Raw genomic sequence first — 19,169 nt, 5'->3', positions numbered from 1 at the left:
CCAGGATGATCAGTGCCTTACTCCCTGTGGACTGAGCAGAGGTTACTACAAGTTAATTAGAGCACCTGGAGCCAATTAAGGCCCTGCCAGAGACCTAATTAAAAAAAAAAAAACCCTGCTTCAGTCAGACAGGAGAAGGGAAGGAGAACTGACTGTAGTTTGGAGGAATAGTGTTATTGACCAGCAGATCAGAGAACCAGGTGAAGAGAAACTGTGCCCAAGTAGAGCAGAGGGACTCCCCTGGCACAGAGGACCAAGAAAAACCCTGCCCAAGGGGAAAGAGGGTAAAAAGCCCACAAAGCTGAAGGGGGTTGGGACCCAGAGTATGGGATGGACCTAAGTCCCTTCCCCGCTCCCCTTCTTTCTCCCACCAGGGTACTAGTGGAGCCATTGATGCCCAAGAATAAGGGCAAGGGATGGTGCCCTGACCCATCACACCAAGGAAAAGTGAGGGACCCACCACAATAGCATTGGTCATTTGCCACACCCTGCACAATAACCTTGCAACCCCCATCACCCCGCACACAACTCCTTTTTGGGTCAGGACCCCTACAATTACAACACTGTGAAATTTCAGATTTAAATAGCTGAAATCATGAAAGTTATTATTTTTAAAATCCTATGACTGTGAAATTGAATGGCAAAACTCCCATTGACTTCAGTAGGGCCAGAATTCACCTTTAGTATTTTAGATCAAGCAGTAGAACATCATGCATTTAGTGATGAAGGTCCCATGTTCAAATACCACTGTCAGCTAAAGCAAAGTAAGTCACAGATGCATGAGCTATCTAGAAAATGGCACTGGGACCAATCCTAAAGTCCTCAGTCAGGCTAAACTCCCATTGACTTCAATGGGAGATTTTCCTTTAAAAGGAATGAGTCAGGATTTGTCCCATTCTAAATGTTCTTGGATTATTCTACACCCTTTCTTAATGCAGTCTAGCATCCTCTTCACTCTTTCCCTCTGCTGCTCATTGATCAGAAATATACATTAAATTGCCCATTGCAACACTTGAAAAGTTGCAGCTAGTTCAGCGTATATGGGCAATTTAAATTATTTCCCCCAATGTGAATTATTTTGCATTTATCTGCATTGAATGTCATGTGCCATCATATTGCACCATCATCCAGTTTTATTAGATTCTTCTGGATTTCCTCCCAATCCATTATAATCTTTCCTTAATTTCACCACCTCGTTATTCACCTCATCTTCTAGATCAATAATAAATATACTGAAATGTCTGTTTCTCTGCATTACAAAGTAACTATGCTTAAGACTGAATTGGCTTTTTCTATTATACACTTTCCTGTCTAGGAATGCAACTTTGAAAGGGTCAGTAGAACTTAATTGCTCCAGCATATATTTCTAATGACAAAGAGAGGGAGGAAGACAAGGAAAGTTTTGAAGTTATCAACCTATCAGTGATAAAATGGAATGTTATATTAAGGCCGGTAACACGCTCTGTGGTTTATGGTCTGTTAGACAAATTGCAAACATATTAAAAAAAACAGCCTAACCTTAGCAGCCTTTCCTGGGCAGAGCTTCCACTCTCCTCTCCAGGTCAGTGGGAGTTGAGTGGGCCTGCACCTTTTCTGTTAGCCTCAGTCCTCATTTTACCTGGGAAGAGCACTGCATAGCAGACACTGTGAGCTGACAGAATTGTCTTTGCTTCTAAGAATTCTTGACATGTTCTGGAAATTGGGGGGGGGGTGTCATAACTATAAAGGGAAGGGTAAAAACCCTCTTGTGTACAATACTATACAATCCCTCCTGGCCAGAGACACCAAAATCCTTTTACCTGTAAAGGGTTAAGAAGTTCAGGTAACCTGGCTGACACCTGACCCAAAGGACCAATAAGGGGACAAGATACTTTCAAATCGCGGTGCGGGGAAGGCTTTTGTTTGTGTGCTCATTGTTTTGGGGGTAGTTCACTCTTGGGACTAAGAGGGACCAGGCATCAATCCATGCTCTCCAAATCTTTCTGAACAAGTCTCTCATATTTCAAACTTGTAAGTAACAGCCAGGCAAGGGTGTTAGTTTTATCTTTGTTTTCTCAACTGGTAAATAAGCTTAGGGGGCTTTCATGCGGGTCCCCACATCTGTACCCTAGAGTTCAGAATGGGGAAGGAACCCTGAGAGGGGGAAAACAGGGAACATTCACCAGATTGAGGCTGAGATTTTCACACGTCTAGTGAAGTTAGGTACCAAACTTCCTTTGAAATTCAATGGGAGTTGGGCACCTAATTTCCTTAAGCCCCTCTGAGAATCCCAGCCTAAGTGATTGTTCCTGGTGCATTTTGTCTTGACATAGAATGTTTTGCCTCTCACTACAGTTTACACAAGTCAATACCATTGTGGACAGGGAAAATTCCAGGGATGGAGATCAGGAGTGAGGAGGTCATGAGTGGGGTGAGCATTTTATGTGCGCTTTCAGTTAATAGAAATAAATTCCAGAATCTCTCTGTAGAAGAGTTTTTAATAGGTTATTTAATCTATTTTGGGGTTTCTGAATCTTCCAGATGAACCTAGCAGGTAGATGTTGTTCTTTGTGCAATGGTTTCTGAAGCCATTCTTTTTTTTAATTCTTAAGGTCCCAATCCAACTCCCTCTGAAGGCAATGAAAAGATCCCAGTGGACTTGGATGAAGTCTTACAGCAGAGAACTCCTTATTCATTTAATTCATCCTGTGGCTTTAACTAAGGCAAAACTTCCATTCACTTTTATGCACATTTCAACTGAGTAAGCCACTGCAGGGTTTGGCACTTTGTTATTTGTGATTTCTGGTTTATTAGTGCAATCTCTGAGACTATTTTATATAGATGCTATAGAAGTAAGACACTATATTATAATTTCTTTTTGCCTTAATGAATGACATTCAATATTTAAAGAGAAGAAAATTATCGTTCAGTTTCATCTGGGTCAGTTTTTCTGTACAGTCTAATTGTTACAAGGAAGAGGGCATAGATTTAGCTGTGATGAATTTGCTGAACAGGAATATGGTGAAAGGGTTTGGATATTTTTGAGGGGAGGGGCCCTCTGTCCTGATATGCTTGAAGTTCAATCCTTATATTTGTAAGTTTTTAAATACTACATTGACTGTCAGATTGAATGAGCCTCCCCTGAGCTCCCGCAAACACATCTCATTTCCCTTGAAGTCAGTCTTGTTGACTGCCCTTTCCACAGAAAGTTAGTGGTATCTATGGCTTTTGCTAAAGTATGATTTAGAGGTGCAGTGTTAGAACATATTAGCTAACATGTTTTAAAATTCTTATGTAGGCAAGACAGAGTATGCTATACAATGAGCTAAGCCAGTTGAGTTAATATCATTACACATGTTAAATGTTGTGTGTCTTGTCTACACTAGATTTTTCAAACATGTTAGCTAACACATTCTAACAACACCACACTTTAAATCCTAGCCCAGACAACACTTATTTGTCAGAGAAAGCAACAGCATCAGGAATCCTGAGTTCTTTTAATGGCTCTCCTAGGGATCTGCAATATAGTTATGAGGAAGTCACTTCACTATTCTGTGCCTCACTTTGTTTCTATAAAATAGCTACAACAATTCTTACCTGCCTCATGCAAGTGCTGTGAAAGATTAAAGGGGTTTGAGAAATGCATAAACTTAATTAGAATTTGACTAAACATTGTTGTCTTTTAAATTATAAAATAGCTTTAATGTGTCAAACTTCTTCAATAAGTCAAATCTTTTTCAGTTACATAGCAACAAATAATTCATTCTGACATGGTACAAAAATGTACCCCAAAAAGTGTGTTAATGTAAAAGGGCTTAACATTGACTAGAAACTTTTGGAGACCTGAAAATAAACTCAAAAGCAATCATGACAGTTAAGCTAGAGAACTTACTACTAAGCATGCATCATACATACTTTCCATAATATTTTATCCTCTTATCATAATACTAATTGCTTCAAGGTTTTATGATGTAATTATAATACCATAATAGAGGCAAAACAATGTCTGCCTGGTTCTGTCAAGATGATGTTATGATATTAGAAAGGAGCAATGTCAATGCAAGCGAATGGAGGCAATATTAGGTTGTCACATTCTTTCATTTCACTTTAACTGCAGATCTTTATAGAGCAACCTTCTAATAAAATTAAAAAGAAAATGAAAATGATACCAGTGTGAGTCTGCAAAGATGACATGATGTCCAAATTAAATAAAACAATGTCAATGAAATTCTATTTAAATCATGTTAGGAATGAGAACAGTTTATTCCTTTGTGATTCTTTTTTTTAGTGAGCCAGTCACAATATATAATTTATATTTTGACAATTCCACACTGAACTGCAAGGTGATCATTTGATTCATAGTTTTTAAAAATCACCTTCTAAAGGGAACTTATGGTGCTGTTATAATTTAAAAAGTGACTCCTGAAAGATTGCATTCCAGGGGTCAATATTTATTCACACTCTGACTTTCAGAACAAGGGTCTAATCCTACACTCTTTGCACACCCATTTCTATTATTATTATTTATATTGCAGTGGCAATTAGAAGCCTCAGCAAAGATTGGGACCTCACTGTACAAACACAGTGAGACAGAAGAATTTACAATCTAAATAGTACACCTGGTCAGGAATTTTCCATTTAAATGTTTTTTCAACACAAAATGCAATTTCCACAAAAATCAAAATTTTCCTTGGAAATTTTTCAATTTTGCCTCAATATTTCAATTTTCAGTCAGGAAAATATAAACAAAAATATTTCATTTCAGGTAGAGTCAACATTAATCTGTCTGCCTGCTGTGATGCAGTGCCTTCTGGCAGCTGTAGTTCAGGTGCCGCATGAGCTCCCCTCTTAGAGGACAAGGCTACCAGTCTGGACTACATCTTCCATGACGCACAATAGTTTCCCTTCTGCCATGGTGCACCATGGGAAATATAGTCTAACTGGGGACCTTGACTCAGAGAGGATTTATCCTTTCTGTAATCCCAGTAAAGTTAGGAGGTTTACAATAGAATATTAAACAGACCAGCATTTGGGCAAAATTCCACTTTCAATTATACCTTTTGGCCCTGTGTTAATATCAGAGGCTTTGCATCAAATTCTTTGCCAACCAGTGCCGCCTCTTTATGATAACTTTAGTCAGGCTGCATGGCTTATAAGTTAGTACCAAATTCATCCTCTTTCCTTCAAAGAGGCATTTTCTTATAGAGGAACACAATCAATTTCTGTGAAACCTCTCTTCAGAGATCACCCAAAGGGCATATGAAAATGGATTGCCTAGTAATAGTGGTGGCCTTTAACTACTGGTCAAATAAAATCAATCTGGAAAAGAGGCTGCCTATTACAAATGGCGTTAAGGCAGGTCTCACTGAATATGGATACATCCACTTACCTGTCCAACATTATTATAATTTTTCTGACCTTGTGTCTCAACTGCAAAGATACTTGCAGCTAAACAATGAGTGCCTGAGCCACTGACCATCTCATCTACTCCTACTTGACCCTGCCATGAAGGCATCATTACTCCTGGGGGAATTCTGCGCCACTGCCCATGCACATATTTCATGTGCAATGCATATTTTTAATTATTTTTTTTTGGCAGAAAATAGCTTCTCCTGAAAAGTTGCTGCAGTTCTGCCTTTTGCCCACCAGAGAGTACTGTGGCACTAGAACAGAGCAGCAACTCCTGGCAAGCCCCAACCAGGATAGGAAAGAGAAAGAGACTGCCTTCTTCATAGTGCCTGTTGGGCCAGGTCAAGAGACAGGGGATATGGAGAGACAGACAGCATGGGACTGCTGGGGGGTCACAGACAGGGGCTCATAAGGGCTAGTGGGTGAGGCAGACTGGGGCAGGGGCTGAATGGGAGTGGAAGTGCAGGGCCACAGGGGGAGGGAGCTGCTGGGCCACATGCGCAGATGGAGAGGGGGTGCAGAGCTACAGGGGGGAAGGAGTGGGGGCACAGAGACATACGGACAGGGGTAGATGTGCCTGACTGAATGGGAGAGGCTTGAGGTCAGCCAGGGTCTGCATGGGGGAAGCTCCTAACAATCCCTCCCTGCCCCTCAAAAAAAGAAAACTCTTCCATACTTTCCCCACCAATACCCAATAACCCTTCAAGTTTATACCCACGTTCCTTCTCAGCAATTACTTCCCTCTCTCTCAATTCCTCTGTTATCCCTGACTCCCCCAAGCCTTTGCACTGCTTCTGAGGGGTGCAGTAAATATGGTTCTGTACTATCGTTTAAATGAATTATTACTCAATCCTGTATTAATATGCCTAGTAAGAAATCTATTTGTCAAAAAACATTTCCTGAATCTCTTGTTGTCTGTATTTTTACAGACATACTTGCTGACAGGTATTTTGAAATAAATTACCAAAATAATTGAAACTGGTGTGATTATATTGTGTTATTTTGACAAATAAAATTTGCAGAATTTTAAAATATTGTGGGCAGAATTTTTTTTGGTGCAGAAATTTTAAATTTTTTTGCGCAGAATTCCCCCAGAAGTACATCATGAACAAGTTGTAACATCATAATTGCTATACTAATATGAAAATGGTTTTGTTAAATGGGTATTGTGAAACCTAACTTCTTATGTTTTAAAGCATTTTGAGGTCACTGAATGCCAGGTGCAAAAGATAATGATTTTAAACAAAAATAAAGACCCCAGCAGGGATTCTAAGGTAGCAGCTGAAAGAAGGAATGCCATGTAAAAAAAATTAAGTCTTCTGTACAGCTTATCCAGCAGTATCTTCAGGCACAACTCTGAGCTGTATTTTCAGCTTCTTATAAAATAAAACTCTGTTTAATAGTTAATGTGAATCATTAGGGGAACTTTACAGCATAAAGGACCAAATCATTTAATTTAATTATTATTATTTTTTACATACCTATATACGGCTCTGATAGTGCTGCAGAGTGGTGGCCAAACAGAAATAGGGTAGCTATGGTGCTATTGCTCCCTCTAGTGTAAATATTCATTATTTATTACAAATGATATAATCAGAGTCAATAAACCTCTAACTCAGCTTGTAATAAAAAGCCACAGGTTGTCAAAGAAAAAGGATGCATTCCACAGCGATGTTATGGAAACAGGATCCACTGAAACTGGATTTTAAAAAGAAAATTCAAGCTGGCTATAAGTTTAAATACAACTTGTGCTCTTAGGTGAGTGTTAAATGGGCCTCCTTCCCCTATTAAAAAGTGACTGGGCCTGCCTGATAGTGATCTCAGTACTGCTTGAAATTGGAGGCACCTAGTGTCTGGTGGGAAGTGATCTGCTGAATTCCTCCCCTATTTCATCACTAACGTTGGGAGACTCAGGGAATGAGACGGATGAAGGGGAGTGTAAGCACGCAGGGCATTTTACCAGATGGGACAGAAAAATAAAAATAAAAAATAAACACCAAACTAAAATCTCAACATCTTTCTGGTGGCCTGTGGCCTTTCAAAGGCTTTTATTCCGCACTGACATTCAGAGGGCATTTCCAGAATTCAGAGCTACAATAACCCCAACTTATGTTACCACATCAGGCCTGTAGTGAACAGGCAGAGAGTCTACCCTATCCCCTCCTGTCTTTCCAGCAACTACTCTTATTCTGCTGGAGAATCTGATTGGCTTGCAGTGTCCAGCCTGGCCTCATTAGCTTCCCCTGGCCTGAGACCTGTGCCAAGAAGAGGGGGAAACTGGGTAGCAGTCAACCCCCTGATTGTCAGTATCCAAACTGTGCCCTTGCACCCTTTCACAGTGCAACAGGCTGAGTGCAGGGAAGAGTCTGAAGATGAAGCTATGTATCTACCAGATACATCTGCAACCTGTCTAGCTTCAATCCTGTGAGGTGTTAGAAGCTGCTGAGCACTCTCGACTCTTGTTACATGGAAAATAGCATACTGAGCAATAAACTGTCTTCACTTATCATAGCTGCTTTCTTTCTCAACTACCAGTAATTGTATTTATGAAATACAAATGCAGAGCTGGTGACTATCCATCTGCTATGTTTGACCTTTATATCCAAACTATTTTTGAGTTATAAAGTTCAAAATAAAAAGGGTATGTCAAATGTCTGGAAACAACTTTTGGCACCTTGACAAATCCCCAAAAGGCTGAATTTAATTTTATCCATACTGTCTAAAAATAATTTGCCCTTCTGAGAACATGAATGAGAAGTTTCATCACCAAGAGGAGTTTGTTTGTTTGTTTTTCAGAAAGCTCAAATCCCTTGTAGAGAGGAACTCAAAATAAAAAAGTTTCTTCTCAACCACCCTCTACAGCAGTGGTTTTCAAAATTTGTTTCTGGCCACCCAGTTGAAGAAAACTGTTGATGCCTCTGACTCAACAGTGCTGGGGATGAGGGGTTTGGAGTATGGGAGGGGCTCAGGGCTGGGGCAGGTGTTTGGGGTGCAGGAGGGGGTCAGCGCTGTAGGCTGGGGGTGCAGGCTCTGGAGTGGAGCCAGGGATGAGGGATTTGGGGTGCAGGAAGGGGCTCTGTGTTGGGGGGGCTTAGGGCTAGGGTAGGCGATTGGGGTGCGGGGGTAGGGTACGGGCTTACCTGGGGCAGCTCCCAGTCAGCGGTGCAGCGGGGGTGCTAAGGCAGGCTTCCTGCCTGTCCTAGCATCGTGAACTGCGCCGAGCCCTGGAAGTGGCCAGCAACAGGTCCGGCTCCTAGACGGAGGCGCGCAAGCACCACCACCCCCTCAGCTCCATGAGAGTGCGGAGCCAGTGCTTGGGGCGGAAGCAGCGTGTGGAGCCCCATGGTCCCCCTGCCTTTGAGCCAGACCTGCTGCTGGCCACTTCTGGGGCGCAGTGCAGTGTCGGAACAGTTAGGGACTAGCCTGCCTTAGCCAGGCAGCACCGCCAACAGGACTTTTAATGGTCCAGTCAGTAATGCTGACCAGAGCTGCCGCGACCCAGTGCCTTACATTCCGTGACCCAGTACTGAGTCGCAACCCGCAGTTTGAAAACCACTGCTCTACAGCATCATACTAATGTTGATTAAGAATATATCTGCTGGATTTTTGCACAAAAGTCTATCAAGAAGATAATACAAAACTGCATTAACTCCTTCAGGGTCCCTTAAGCAGCAGCAGCAACAAGGGAGACCCAGGCAATAAACAGAAGCCATGTTGTCACAGAAATGGATGCCAGTGAAGCCAGTACATGTTCTTGCAGGCAGCTCTAGCATCATGAAGCTGATGACGCCTCTTTCCATGTACCCCCAAGAAGGAAGCCTCTCATCCTGCTAAATCACCCTAAATCTCTCCCACTTGGTAGGGAAGTCTGAGAAAAGAAGTTAACAGAGATAGTTGCCTTTTTGGCACCCTCCTGGATGTGTCTTCACAGGAGGATGTAATGTGGCCCTTATCCATTAAACCGAGCAGAAAATAATAAGTATCACAGAGGGCAAATCTCTTCAACTGATTCCTTCTACTATGCCACTGTCTACTTCCCTGTACTAACTGACTGTAGCTCTTGGGCTTGATCCAGTGCCTATTAAGCCACTGGAAAGACCCCCTTTGACTTCATCAGGCTTTGGATAACCCTGTGTACTACTGCCTTTAGGGATTCAAAATTGTTACCTCACTATATAGGTATTTTTCCCATATGCAGACAGGCATATGCCAGGCACTTCCAATCATCTTGTTCACACCATGCCCTGCTGCACAAGGAAGCATTTGGCCCATTGTCTTTAAAGTCTCATAATTCTGCATTAGTTTAAAATATCTGAATATAAACTGTGCCCCTAAGGTTCTGAATTTAGCAAAAGAACTCAGGATCCTTTCTGTGCTCTTCTGAATTTGACATTATGATGATTCAGAACAGAATACAGCATGGTTGTGCATTTAAAATGTCTCTCTCCCTGCTTTTAAGGCAGCCTTTTCTGTGGAAAAAGAGCTCTTCTAAAGTTTCGGTGCATTTGGTTTTTGTTTTTTTTTCTTATGAACCTTCACGGACAAATAGCTTGTGAAGATTAGGTTACCCAAAATAGCAGCACCATCACTTGAATCTAATTAAAACCATTTGTCAGAAACATATTTTAAAATTCAATGAGACCTGTAAAACCAGCCTGGAGTTCAAACTACAATTATCTTGCCCTGGGCATAATTAGAATCAGAGGGATTAATGAGCACGTACAATTACACCTACTTCCCCCACCCCTCATACTCACACATGCTCAGGTTTTGCATTTTAGTGAAGGAATGAAAGATGTGATTGAGGGAGGAAGTAAAAAACAAAAGGAAGAGTGTTGTTATCAGCTCATGGCAAAATGATAAAGCAGAACAACTGAAAGATAAAACAGAAGAGTGCTCTTGCTCTGAATGAAAGATTTGGCAACATTTTGGTTTATGAAATGCTCCTAAACCTGGTACATTTAAGTTAACTTGGTAGTTCTTTTTAGAGCAAGGATTCGTTTTTTAAATTATCCATGAGCATTTTAGATGTTTACCGACTAACTAAATTAATAGCAGTCATTCAATCCAAGCAAAGAGAAACTGTACAATAAAATGCTGCAATTATGCTAAATCATAGAAAATAGAGGTGGAAAAGACTGAGCAGACCTCCATTCCCAGTTAGTCCATTCCTATGTTAAACACAAGAAGAGAGGGGGAGGGATGTTGGGGGGAAAGGTGGTTCTCCCCATTAGTTAGATGAGTCTCAGGGTTGTACCAACTTATGCTCTGCTTTGTACTATAGGAAGGAAGCAGAGAAGAGCTGGAGGGCAATATATTCCACCCACCCTCTCATACTTCTGGCTCACCCTCTCCTTCCCACAACAAGAAGTTCCCAGCCCATCCATCACTCCTACAGTAGGGACTGAGAGTGGACAGGTAACGGACTGCTCCAGTAGTTCTGCACCAGAGGGGTAGGCCCCTTATACAGGAGTATAGCCCAGTGGGCTATTTCCTCCTAAATTATGGCTCCATTATGCTACCAGAATGGTGTAAAGGACCTTAACAGAACAAAGACTCAGCCTATTACATTCACCCCCTTCCATGCAGAATAGTTCTCTACAAATTTCTAGTGTTTCATCCAGTTTTGTTTTAAATGTATCAAGCAACTGCTTACATTTTATTGTGCTGGGTCAAGTTCAAAACTGAGGTGACACACTCTGACAAAAGAATCCTATACAGATGCTAGAGGATTCTATTGAAAATGAAACAATAGCACTGACATTTCTATAGCATAGGGGCTCTTTCTGCAGGCTGAGTTCCAGTTAATTTATTCCATCAGAAGTACAATATTTTGGACATTAAGCTAATTCCAACAATTCCTTTTGCCCCAGCGGAGAAAGATTAAAAAAAGAAAAGAAATGGAGGTCTGCTGTCATTCATGTTAATGGCAGCAAAGCCACATCTTTTAAAACTGCTATTCAGTTCATTGAAAACAGGCTGGCCCTCAACAGTAATTATGATTTAGTGAACAAAGCCTGTTCTCTAAAACAATAAGCTTTCTCACTTGGCACTCTCTTTTTTTTCCTCCAGGGAACCTTCTATGTCCCTGCCAAAGCTTTGTGGATTTGTTCTTTTCCTTACTTTAATCACCGAAATTAGAGACGGGAAAGACCTATTAAGTTCTTTAATGCACTAGGTTCAGACTGGATCTAGAATAAGCAAAGTAAACCTTGACAGTCTGTTGATATCTCCAGGGGAAAATTCAGAGTTAAACACCATGGGCCTGATTGTTCTCTCACAGTGGTGTAATTCAGGAATAACTCAACAGAAGTCAATGCCATACCAATATAAAACTGTTGAAAGTAAAAGAAAAAGCCCTGTTTGGAAAACATTATTTTCATGCCCTGGAGAATATTGATATTTCAGTTTCACATGCAACACCACCAAACCTATATCAAGGAAAATTATTCTAGCCAATCTATGGATTCAACTGTATGATCCAAAGGGTTAGCACCTGCACTGTCAACAAACTTGTAAATCAGGATGCCCCAGCAACTGATACAGGTACATTGGTAGATAAAATAGAAGACCTGAAGCAGAGGTAACTCATTCCGATTCCCCTCCCACCCTATTTCTGATCATATGGGACCCTAAAATTATAAAGTCAGCCCTGCTCATTAGCCATTTCCTTCAACCCCTTCAGACCCTTACCATGTTACCTGGAATTTCTCATATAGTTCTTGTTTTATAACTGGATGCTTTGCAGGAAATGCAGTAGTCAGATAGTACAGTTACCCTGGGAGGGAAAAGATGCCTCAAACACCAATATTCAAAGAACACACAGTAATTTGCTGTGCAATTTGCTTTAAACTTTTCACTTGGAGTCCTTCACTGTACATAGCAGTGAGGAAAGACACATTTCTCTTTGTACCATCCCAAAGGGTTTTCAAACACCTACCAAAGACCAGCTGAAGCCAAAGCTATTACTATTTTTATACTTTCACTGCCCACAGTTCCCTGGTCTAAATGACAAGGGACTCTCCCATTTAGCTGTGTCTCTTTATTTTGCCCTTGTCTGCTATTTCTCCCACTAGTTCTATTTCACTCTCATTTTTTGATTCAGTTCCTTTCAGTCTCTCCCTCCAACTGTGCACCATTATTACCTCTCTATTTCAGTATTCTCCCCAGCTGTGGAAAATTATCATCCTTTCTTCTAGTACTTGGCTTCATACCCTTTGATCCCTTGCGTTCCTAGTAAGCCATCTGACCCTTTCATACCTCATCCACCCACTTTTCACTCAATCATTTCCTCCCTTCCATTCTCTATTGCTTTCATCTTTTCTAATCTTTGTACACTGGCTCCCCAGTTACTCTTCAACTAAAAATGTTGAATTTTTTCCCCACTGCCTGAGAAAAGTCCAGACCAAAAATGAAATCTGTAATCTTTCTATTTCCAGCATGTATTCTATTAAAATAGGTTTTTTTCTCCAGAACATAGTGACATAGCACTTTTTGGGAATAGAGGAATTCAAGGAATTAAAAGCAAAAACTATCATATTTTAGATTCGTATGCAGTGTGAATATTTCAAATTAGTCTGTGTCATGATCATTTTAGCTCAAATGAAGCAAGTGTGTGTGTGTGTCTTAGAGCAGTGGTTCTCAACCAGGGGTAAGTGTACCCCTGGGGGTAGTCAGAGGTCTTCCAAGGGGTACTCACCTCATCTAGATCAGTGTTTCTCAACCTTGGTGTTGCAACCCCAGGTGGGTTGTGGGACAGGTTTAGGGGGTTTGCAAGTGCAGGGTTCGTGTTAGGGGATAGCAAGTAGGGCAAATTCCCAGGGCCCCATGGGGTCCTGGTAAGCCAAGCTACATATTCACCTGCAGGCAGCAGGGCTTGGGCTTCAGAATGAAAAAAAGGCTGAAGTGTCACACTGAAATGAAAGTACAATATATTCCAATCCATTTATTGTATAATTATATGGTAAAAATGAGAAAGTAAGCTATTTTTAGGTAATAGTGTGCTGTGACACTTTTGTATTTTTATGTATGATTTTGTAAGCAAGTAGTTTTTAAGTGAGGTGAATCTTGGGGTATGCAAGACAAATCAGACTCCTGAAAGAGAGACGGCAGTCTGGAATGGTTGAGAACCACTGTCTTAGAGGATCTGTGTATGAGTTTATATCATAACTGCTCTTTGTAGCTCTTAGTCCTCTAGTCTATTTTCTTTAATGACAGAGTGATTAAAGTAGATCAAAATTCTGATGTTCATCTGTTGTCAAGAGGGTTGATATTACACGGTGAATCAACACATTGTAAAAATGGGCATGGCACAGGGAAGGCAACAGAGAAGGGAACAAATATATCTGAAAAATCTCCATGTCCCCAGACATTCTCAGAGCCAGTCCAACAAAAGTGTGTGTTTGTGTAAACACATAGTGTGTGGAACTATGCAAATCACCGTGGAGGTTTTATGTGTGCTCCCAACAACCCCCCACACACAAGGAGAGGCAAGTGAACTTATAATACCATTCTGTTTCCACTTGGGGTGCATAAACTGGCGGTGAACTCTCCTTTTCCCGTCGGAGTGGAGAAAGACCTAGCAAGAGGACAGTTCTTCCTTTAAAAGAAAGTAGGCAGGCAGAGGATTCCCAGAAAACCAGCAGGAGCTGATGCTACTGCACCTACTGGTGGGATGGTTTAGCACCCCATAAATTCCCTAACCAGAGATGAGATCCTCCTGCTGTTCCCACTCCAGAATTTCCATCCCACTGAGTCCTGATTTCACCAGCCAGTTAAGAGGCAGGAAAGGGGGATTATGGCAGAGCTATATCCACCAAGCCCAGGAAAGGAGAGGAGGGGAACTCTTTTAGCAAAGAAGAGGGAGATTTGCTCCCACACGCTCCCCCTTAATTTAACCCCTGCTTAGCTTCTTCAACCTGCTGGGACAATGTGAAGACAAAAGCCTCTTTAAAGTTACTGGTTTAGTCCCTATAATATACTGGGCTGATCTCAAGGCACATATTTCTGTGAGGTCTTTGGGTCAGTATCCCTCTCTTACTGATCAGAAGCAAAGGCCCAAACCTTTATGAGATTACTGGTTTATGACGTCTCGATTGATAGGCTTATGCAAAAACTTCTGGGAGGTAACTGGCTCACCAGCTGTAGCTTTTGGGGTTTAATGTCAAGGAAAGGCCTCTCTGAGGTCAGTAGAACAGCACCGCCAATTTACTGGGCTGATGTTAATACTCAAGCCTCTCTGAAGTTTCTACCTCATCAGCTTTTGCCTGCTGGACTGTGTCAAGGCCCAGCCTCTGAGAGGTTACTAGCTCCACAATTCTAGCTTCCTGAGCTGGTTTCTAGGCAAAGGCCTCTGTGAGCTCCCTAGCTTAGAACCTCCAGCTGGTGGGTCTGAAGTCAAGGCATTGGCCTCAGAGAGGTTACTCCTCAGCAACAATTAAAACATATTAAAAAAAGAAGCTTCAGTTTCATAGTTTTGTTGGTTATACATTAATGCCATTATTAATTATTAATACGATTAGAGTAGCACCTAAGCCCCCAAATGGGTTTGACACCATGGAATGAAGTGATATTGCATTGTCATAGACTCTAATCTCGCTGGGGCAGGGGCAGGGGCAGGGAGAGGGACCATATTTTTGTTCTGTGTTTGTACAGCACCTAGCATAATGGGGTCCTGGTGCATGTCAGGGGCTCCCAGGTACTACCACAATACAAATGATAAATAACAATAATAATCAAATTGTGTGAGAGGACTTGGCAGAGGGCGGTGGATGACGGTCCAGGGAATAAATGTTTCAGGACTGGCTCCTTGTTCCCAACTGGACCCCTAGCTAGTATTTGTGCCTGTACACAGTGGGTGGGGTTGTGCAGGGCAGCAGTGGCCTACCTGTTGTAATTGTCAGTCTGTCATGGAGTCTCCGTCATGCTGGGGAACCGGCCCTTGTCCTGCACAGCCCGTGGTCCCACACCAGCTGTACCACGGCTCAGGCAAGCGCTGTTGGGGCTTCAGTGGCTAAGGCTCTATGGGCCACAACATGGGGGGGTCCCCCAATATGCACCCCCACCTGCCTTGAACACCACAATCCTCTCAGGGCCCCAGACATCCTGCTCGGTGACCCACCCCTCCCAACCGCCCTCCTAACTGCCACGGAACCTTCCCATATGGGTGGCCTAACCCCTCCTCAGCCAGAGGAAAAGAGCAACACGCTGCTCTCTGCTGTCCTATTGCTGCTCTGTGGATTTGTCACATAGCCCCATCCTCCTCACGTCACGTTTTGCTCACTGGGGGATCTCTGACCACAGGGCTGCCTGCGACACTCAGAGCACAACGTGGGTCTGCACATCGCACCCCACCCATTGTGGTCATACAACTGTGGTTTTTCCAAGTGTGCCAATCACTTCATAAGGGTCGCTGGCAGAACAGGACTTTCTTCACCTCTTGACAGACTTATGCCAGCCTGGCCCATAGTAGTGGCTCTTGACTGCCTTAGCAAGTTCCCTGTATCCTCTGTGCTCTCCAGTCGTGGTACTACATTGTGACCCCCAAACCTCAGGCTAGTGCCTGAGGACTATTGGGAGCTATTCTGGAGTGTGATAGCCCATGTCCACATGTATCAGTGGTCCCCAAACTTTTTATCTCACTCCCCCTTACTCCTGTCCATGCCCCCTCCAGGAGCCAGCTCCAGAAGTGGGGCTGCAGCTCCAGGAGGGGGGACACAGACAGAGATAAGGGGGCCAAGGCCGGGGCCACAGCTGCAGATGGGGGCGGAGCTGGAAGCAGAGCCGAGGCCAAGGCCAAGCCGGGGCCCCGGGTGTGGGGCCAGAAGCGGAGCTGAGTGGTGCTCTCTTCGTGCCCCCCATGGGGGTTAGCCTAGGCTCCAGCCACACCATCCCCCTGAACATTCCTCCACGCCCCTCTGTGGGGGTGCACCCCATAGTTTGGGGACCTCTGCCATGTGTCTTTTGCCTCCCAACCAAAAGACCTTTTTCTAAGTGTAGAACAGAGTGGCGAACGCTCACGATTCTTGCCCCCACTGTAGCCAGTCTTGCAAGAATGCAGAGGCTGCATCTCTCATGAAAATTTCACCCTGCAGGAGAAGAAGGGGGGACCTCCTCTGACTGGTTGCCGTCCCCAGCTGATTAGAACTTCTACAGGGAGCAGGTGGAGCTCTCCCCTCTCCTCTCAGAAGCCAAGAGAAGATTTTGGGTGAGGGAAGGAGCAGAAAGAGCCTAGCAATTCTTTCCTCCCCTGCTTGTGAAAAAGGGTCAGTCTGCACTCCATTCCTCTGCTCTCCCTCCTTGCAATGCCAAAAGGACGAGTGAAGAACCTCTGAAGCTGCCAGGAGAACAGAGGTACTCTGAGGGGCAAGGGGCAGATGTGAGACTAGAGCGGATGTGGGGGTGCATAATTCATTGTTGAGCAGAGGGTATGGGCAGATGGGGAGAAGCTGGAAACTCAGCACCATCAGGCAGAATTTTATACACAATCTTTATCCTGTGATCTCAGTTTGCTCGTACAGCAAGAGCTTATAACTGTCACTTCCACTGGGGTTGGGCAAGGGGAGTTCAACCATCAAAAGACAGACCAAAAATCAGAGGATAATACTGGTTTTTTTTAATCTCATTATATTGGAATCAGCCAGTTCCATGATATTTGACCTTTTGGCAATACTGCTATAGCTGCATCTCAAGATCTTGCTTAGCCTCTGCTGAGAAGTTCAAAGCAAGGAAATTATTGAATCAATTCTCTGGGATTTCCTTATAATTTCTACTTTCTGATCCCTTCCCTGGACATCAAGCAGTCCCATAACCAACCCAGGAAAAACATCTGTTCTTGCATGGGTGAGCGCACGTTCACCATGTGTGGAACTGTGTGGTTCGGTGATGTCCTGGGGTCAGCTCGTGGCTTTCGAGGCTCTAATTTTTTAACCTTAAGGACAATTGTCATAAGAAAATTCATACCACCTCTCTAACTGGCTCTCCAGCCTTCCCCACCAGTCAGTTTGAGAGCATCTTTGATGTAAACCTGTAGCATTCTGAGCAGGTGCTGTCCCTGCTCTCCTGCAGCTGCTCAGCAACAATCCAACTGTTTGCATTACAAGGAAGGGATAGAGGGGAGGGAGAAGAAAGTAAGTGACTGCTCTATTGCCTGTTCTTTTGCTGGGCTGTGGGAGACCCCAAGGCATTTAAGCATTTTAGACTGTGGGGGAGCAAGCCTCCCAGCTGGGGTCAACAGACTTGGGCTAGCAGGGCTCAGGCTAGCTCTCTAAAAATAGCACCATAGACAGCACTTTGGAGTTGCAGCTTTACAGGTGTGGGCACTAGACCAGCTCTTTGCCTGCTGGGGAAGCACCAATAGGAGACTTGCTGGTGGATTCTACTCCCTTTGCACCTTCAGGGAATGATAAAGGAGAAGAACAGCATAGGAAATCTATCAGAAATCAGCAATTGTAGCCCCCTAAACTTAGGGTTTGCGCCTTCAGCACCCCCACTATAAAAATTGTTCCAGCACCACTACAGCCAATTAGGGAGAGCCAATATTCAACACCAGTCCTGTGCAATATCAAGCTTTTGTGCCATTCTATAAGCCAATCAAACATGCAACGATTCAGTAAGGTTATAGACTATACTGTACAGTGAGCAATTATCATAGAGAATTAAACAATAGGAATAAAGAGAATTAAACAAGATGAATAAAGCCACATAAATTATTTGATCAAACAAATAAACCAGAGTAACAGAATGCTGTTACGGGATAAGTCTCTCTTACTTTGCCAACAAACATCTCCAATTCACTGTTTTATTCGCCATAAATGCCTAGGCATTGTCTCTGCATTTCTGAGAAGCAAGAGAAAATTAACCTGTGCCCACATTCAATTGCATTTCTATCCTCTCAGCAGTAATATAAATGTTGTTAGCCTTCCATGAGATGTTTGCCCAGTACTGGTTATTATTATCATTTTTATGCGGATGCAGATATTGTGTAATGAGATATTTTAAAAGGGGGAAAAAACACAAACCTAGCACAGACAGGCTGAAACTTGCAAGTTCTCTCATGAAATCCTGCTTTACTGGGGCACACAATGTGTTTCTGAACCAGCTAAGACAAGCTCAGATAATAATAATCCCCTCTGCATGCAGCAGGAGTGGCACCATTCCTGCATTGCCAAGAGCTCTCAACAGGTCCTGAGATGGGAGAAGGGGCAAGAAGAGGATGGCAAAGGAACTGTAAATCATTTCCCATGCCCCATGGGAAGTGCACACAAAAGATAAAATAGCCCAGTCTGTATTTCCTTTTATTCAGAGCCCCTCAGGCTCCTCCATTTGAACCATGTTGTGAGGAGTCTGAATAAGGTCAGAGTCTCCCTTATGGACAGCCAAGAGTGTCCTGTACCTCCCATTAGATTTTCAAGATTTGGAGGCTGGACTCTGTTTCCTCTGCAAAAGGCAGGAGGGGAAAGGGCAACCATGAAGAAATTCAGTGAGTCCCAAATCTGCAGAATTTGCCTTTCTTCAAGGCTACTCCCATACGTTTCCCCATGAGACAGTACAATTCAGCCCTTAATAATTAAGGCCAATTACTCTCATCAGATTCAAGGACCAGTTTCCACATAGACAGCAGGATCATGAACTACGTATTTTTCCATTGGAAAAAAATAAAATCATATTATTCCAAAGAGCTGATGCGAATCAGTGAGCAACAAATCTCACTGGTACACATGAATCCCAGTTGCCACTTGAACTACTCAGTAATTTGCAATATCCTGTATTTGAGAATGCAA

The 19,169-nt window shown here is 43.0% G+C and overlaps 1 protein-coding gene and 1 long non-coding RNA gene across 2 annotated transcripts in view; one reads left to right on the top strand and one right to left on the bottom strand.

Annotated features, from left to right (window-relative positions):
• The window catches only part of KALRN (kalirin RhoGEF kinase), a 743,024-nt gene extending 727,548 nt beyond the window's left edge, over window positions 1-15,476 (bottom strand). The window contains exon 1 of the mRNA XM_045032050.1: window positions 15,275-15,476. The gene's annotated coding sequence lies outside the window, so the exon portion shown is untranslated. The remainder of the gene's footprint in view (window positions 1-15,274) is intronic.
• Window positions 147-4,049, top strand: LOC123378373. The gene is made up of 3 exons (XR_006582576.1): window positions 147-284; window positions 2,335-2,410; window positions 2,592-4,049. It is a non-coding gene; the product is annotated as an uncharacterized LOC123378373 (long non-coding RNA).
• Window positions 15,477-19,169: the final 3,693 nt, after the last annotated feature.

This window comes from Mauremys mutica, chromosome 10 (assembly GCF_020497125.1).
Source record: "Mauremys mutica isolate MM-2020 ecotype Southern chromosome 10, ASM2049712v1, whole genome shotgun sequence".
NCBI classification, from domain to species: domain Eukaryota; kingdom Metazoa; phylum Chordata; order Testudines; family Geoemydidae; genus Mauremys; species Mauremys mutica.
This window is presented reverse-complemented; position numbering and strand designations above follow the sequence as displayed.